Below are 5,000 nucleotides of genomic sequence, written 5' to 3'. Positions count from 1 at the left end.
CGGGAGGGGACTCGGACGGTTCCCCCCGGGGTACGCCTTCCTCGGCCCGAAGGAACAGGGTGCGAACCAGGCGCGGGGGCGGGGCGGGGAACCGCTGGAACCGCTGGGGGACGGGGGACGGGGAGGGGGGGAATGGATCGGGCCTGCCGGGACCCGGCCGCCAGGCAAGCCGCCCCGGGCTCACCCTCCCTGGCCGCAGCGAGGGACTGCCCCCCCCCCCACCCCCGGCTGACAGGATCGGGCCCGCTGGAAGTCCGGGAAAATATTTTTCCCGACGCCGGAGGGAGGGGGGGGGGGAGGGGAAGGGGCTCTGACGGGCCAGCCCGGGCCCCGGAGCTTGAAAAGGAAAAAAAAGGATCGGGCCCGCGAGAGACGGGGGCCCTGCCGCACGGGGCAGTCCGACCGGGGCTCGCCGTGCGGCAGGCCCGGGCGCCGGCAGGGGAAAGCGGGCGAGGAGGCGCGGAGCCGGGTGCCTACGGCCATACCGGACCGAACGCCCCCGATCCCGTCCGATCTCGGAAGGTAAACCGTCCCGGGCCTGGCTAGTACTTGGATGGGTGACCGCCTGGGAATCCCAGGTGCCGTAGGCAGCTTTTCCCGGTCCGAGCCAGCTCTCTCTCCTTTTTCTGGGGAGGAAGGAGAAGGGGGGGGGGGGCGGGCCAGAAAGCCCCTCGTCGCTCCTGCCGAGTCGGAGGTCGCGGCCGCAGGTCACGGGTCGGGGCGCCTGGGGTCCGGCTCCCCCCAACACCCACCCGGCTTCCTCCGCGGAGGACCCCCGGCCACCGAAGCCGCTGGGGGAGACCCCGGGCATGGGGCGGACTGGCCCGGCCCCTCCCGGCCCCCCTGCGCCCGGCCGCCGGCCCGCGGGACCGCCCCGAATCCCCCCGCGGCCACCCAGGCGAGGCCTGGCCTGGAGGGCCCCACGGCGGGTGTCAGGCTCCCCGCCGCTTGCCCCACCGGGGACCCACGGCCACCGAAGCCGCTGGGGGGAGACCCCGGGCATGGGGCGGACTGGCGCGGCCCCTCCCGGCCCCCCTGCGCCCGGCCGCCGGCCCGCGGGACCGCCCCGAATCCCCCCGCGGCCACCCAGGCGAGGCCTGGCCTGGAGGGCCCCACGGCGGGTGTCAGGCTCCCCGCCGCTTGCCCCACCGGGGACCCACGGCCACCGAAGCCGCTGGGGGAGACCCCGGGCATGGGGCGGACTGGCCCGGCCCCTCCCGGCCCCCCTGCGCCCGGCCGCCGGCCCGCGGGACCGCCCCGAATCCCCCCCCGGCCACCCAGGCGAGGCCTGGCCTGGAGGGCCCCACGGCGGGTGTCAGGCTCCCCGCCGCTTGCCCCACCGGGGACCCACGGCCACCGAAGCCGCTGGGGGAGACCCCGGGCATGCGGCGGACTGGCCCGGACCCTCCCGGCCCCGCTGCGCCCGGCCGCCGGCCCGCGGGCCCGACCCGAATCCCCCCGCGGCCACCCAGGCGAGGCCTGGCCTGGAGGGCCCCACGGCGGGTCTGCAGCTCCCCCCGGGCTTCCTCCCCCGAGGACCCACGCCCCCCCTGAGCCGCAGGGGCGCAGGGGGAGACCCCGGGCCCGGGGCGGACTCGCTCGGGCCCCCCCCCCTGCGCCCGGCCGCCGGCCCGCGGGACCGCCCCCGAATCCCCCCGCGGCCAGGCAGGAGAGGCCTGGCCTGGATGCCACGGAGGACCCGCGGCCCCCAAAGCCGCAGGAGGCGCCCCCGGCCCCGGGGCCGGTAAGCCCCGTGTCGCTCCCCCCCCCCTCACCCCCCCACCCCCCCCGCGCCTCGCTGCCGGGCACCGGGCACCGCCCCAGAGTCAGCCGCAGCCGGCCGGCCTGAGAGCTGCCCTCCTGTGTGAGACTACGTTGATACTAACCGGCCATCAGGCAGGTCAACCCCATTGCTAGACCTGGGTGGACCTGGTGGCCGAGCGGGGACTTAGGAAATTTTCCAGCCTTTTCCCGGGGCGTGACCTGTTGTCCCGGTGGGGACTTTGAAAATTTTACAGCCGCTTCCCGGGGCTTGACCGGTTGTCCTGAAGGCCCCCCACCCCCACCCCCACCCCCGGGCTCCTGCTCCCCTCTCCCCAGCCTCGGTGCTCCGCTCCCAGCCTCGGAGGCTCCCTCTCTGCGGCGGCTGCATCGCGTCCGAGGACGCTCACCCTCCGGAGGCTGGCTGTAAAGCCTGACACCCACCACCGCCGCCGCCCCGATTCTCCGAGGGGCGACTCTGAGGCCTCCCCCCACCCCCGGACCACCCTGGAGACGACTGCTAAGCCCCCACCCCCGGCCAGTCTAGGGGAAGACTGCTAAGCCTCTCCCCCCCCTGCCCCACCCACCCACACTGTCTGGGGGATGACTATTAAGCCTCCCCCCCGCCCAGCCTGGGGGAAGACTGTTAAGCCTCCCCCCCACCCACCCTGTCTGGGGGACGACTATTAAGCTTCCCCCCCGCCGGAGCGCCCGGGGGACGACTATTAAGCCTTCCCCCGGACTGCCCGGCGGACGACTGCGAAGCCTCCCGCTCAGCCTGGGGGAAGACTGTTAAGCCTCCCCCCCACCCACCCTGTCTGGGGGACGACTATTAAGCTTTCCCCTCCGGAGCGCCCGGGGGACGACTATTAAGCCTCCCCCGGACTGCCCGGGGGATGACTGCGAAGCCTCCCGCTTTGCCTGGGGGAAGACTGTTAAGCCTCCCCCCCCACCCACCCACCCACACTGTCTGGGGGACGACTGTTAAGCTTTCCCCCCCGGAGCGCCCGGGGGACGACTATTAAGCCTCCCCCGGACTGCCCGGGGGACGACTGCGAAGCCTCCCGCTCAGCCTGGGGGAAGACTGTTAAGCCTCCCCCCCCCCCACCCACCCACACTGTCTGGGGGACGACTATTAAGCTTTCCCCCCCGGAGCGCCCGGGGGACGACTATTAAGCCTTCCCCCGGACTGCCCGGGGGACGACTGCGAAGCCTCCCGCTCAGCCTGGGGGAAGACTGTTAAGCCTCCCCCCCACCCACCCTGTCTGGGGGACGACTATTAAGCCTTCCCCCGGACTGCCCGGGGGACGACTATTAAGCCTCCCCCGGACCTGCTCCATCTCGACTATTAAGCCCCCCTCTGTGGTCCTCAGGACCACTGCCGCGCGGCCCGCGGAGTGGGGTGACACCCGGGCCGCACAGCAAACCGGCCACCAGGTCAACCCATTGAATCCAATGGGTTGACCTGGTGGCCGGAAATCAAACCGGCCACCAGGTCAACCCATTAGATTCAGTGGGTTGACCTGGTGGCCGAGCGGGGACTTGGAAAATTTTACAGCCGCTTCCCCGGGGGTTGACCTGTTGTCCCGGTGGGGACTTTGAAATTTTTACAGCCGCTTCCCCGGGGGTTGACCGGTTGTCCTGAAGGCCCCCCACCCCACCCCCTCCCGGGCTCCTGCTCCCCTCTCCCCAGTCTCGGTGCTCCGCTCCCAGCCTCGGAGGCTGCCTCTCTGCGGCGGCTGCATCGCGTCCGAGGACGCTCACCCTCCGGAGGCTGGCTGTAAAGCCTGACACCCACCGCCGCCGCCGACCCGACTCTCCGAGGGACGACTCTGAGGCCTCCCCCCACCCCCGGACCACCCTGGAGACGACTGCTAAGCCTCCCCCACCGGACCGCCCGAGGGAAGACTGCTACGCCTCCCGCCAGCCCTTCCCCGCCCAGCCTAGGGGAAGACCGCTAAGCCTCCCCCCCCGCACAGTGTCTGGGGGACGACTATTAAGCCTTCCCCCCCCCCCGGAGCGCCCGGGGGACGACTATTAAGCCTTCCCCCGGACTGCCCGGGGGACGACTGCGAAGCCTCCCGCTCAGCCTGGGGGAAGACTGTTAAGCCTCCCCCCCACCCACCCTGTCTGGGGGACGACTATTAAGCTTTCCCCCCCGGAGCGCCCGGGGGACGACTATTAAGCCTTCCCCCGGACTGCCCGGGGGACGACTGCGAAGCCTCCCGCTCAGCCTGGGGGAAGACTGTTAAGCCTCCCCCCCACCCACCCACCCACACTGTCCTGGGGACGACTATTAAGCTTTCCCCCCCGGAGCGCCCGGGACACGACTATTAAGCCTTCCCCCGGACTGCCCGGGGGACGACTGCGAAGCCTCCCGCTCAGCCTGGGGGAAGACTGTTAAGCCTCCCCCCAGCCACCCACCCACCCTGTCTGGGGGGACGACTGTTAAGCTTTCCCCCCCGGAGCGCCCGGGGGACGACTATTAAGCCTCCCCCGGACTGCCCGGGGGATGACTGCGAAGCCTCCCGCTTTGCCTGGGGGAAGACTGTTAAGCCTCCCCCCCCATCCACCCACCCACACTGTCTGGGGGACGACTATTAAGCTTTCCCCCCCGGAGCGCCCGGGACACGACTATTAAGCCTTCCCCCGGACTGCCCGGGGGACGACTGCGAAGCCTCCCGCTCAGCCTGGGGGAAGACTGTTAAGCCTCCCCCCAGCTACCCACCCACCCTGTCTGGGGGGACGACTGTTAAGCTTTCCCCCCCGGAGCGCCCGGGGGACGACTATTAAGCCTCCCCCGGACTGCCCGGGGGACGACTGCGAAGCCTCCCGCTCAGCCTGGGGGAAGACTGTTAAGCCTCCCCCCCACCCACCCACCCACACTGTCTGGGGGACGACTATTAAGCTTTCCCCCCCGGAGCGCCCGGGGCACGACTATTAAGCCTTCCCCCGGACTGCCCGGGGGACGACTGCGAAGCCTCCCGCTCAGCCTGGGGGAAGACTGTTAAGCCTCCCCCCCACCCACCCACCCACACTGTCTGGGGGACGACTATTAAGCTTTCCCCCCCGGAGCGCCCGGGGCACGACTATTAAGCCTTCCCCCGGACTGCCCGGGGGACGACTGCGAAGCCTCCCGCTCAGCCTGGGGGAAGACTGTTAAGCCTCCCCCCCACCCACCCACCCACACTGTCCTGGGGACGACTATTAAGCTTCCCCCCCGCCGGAGCGCCCGGGGG

At 71.6% G+C, this 5,000-nt stretch overlaps 1 non-coding gene across 1 annotated transcript; it reads left to right on the top strand.

The window, feature by feature from the left end:
- Positions 1 to 471: 471 nt before the first annotated feature.
- Positions 472 to 590, top strand: LOC135889588 (5S ribosomal RNA). The gene has a single exon (XR_010561933.1). It is a non-coding gene; the product is annotated as a 5S ribosomal RNA (ribosomal RNA).
- Positions 591 to 5,000: the final 4,410 nt, after the last annotated feature.

This window comes from Emys orbicularis, chromosome 15, assembly GCF_028017835.1.
Source record: "Emys orbicularis isolate rEmyOrb1 chromosome 15, rEmyOrb1.hap1, whole genome shotgun sequence".
NCBI classification, from domain to species: domain Eukaryota; kingdom Metazoa; phylum Chordata; order Testudines; family Emydidae; genus Emys; species Emys orbicularis.
The sequence above is the reverse complement of the archived record's forward strand: the minus strand, read 5'-3'. Positions and strand labels throughout refer to the sequence as shown.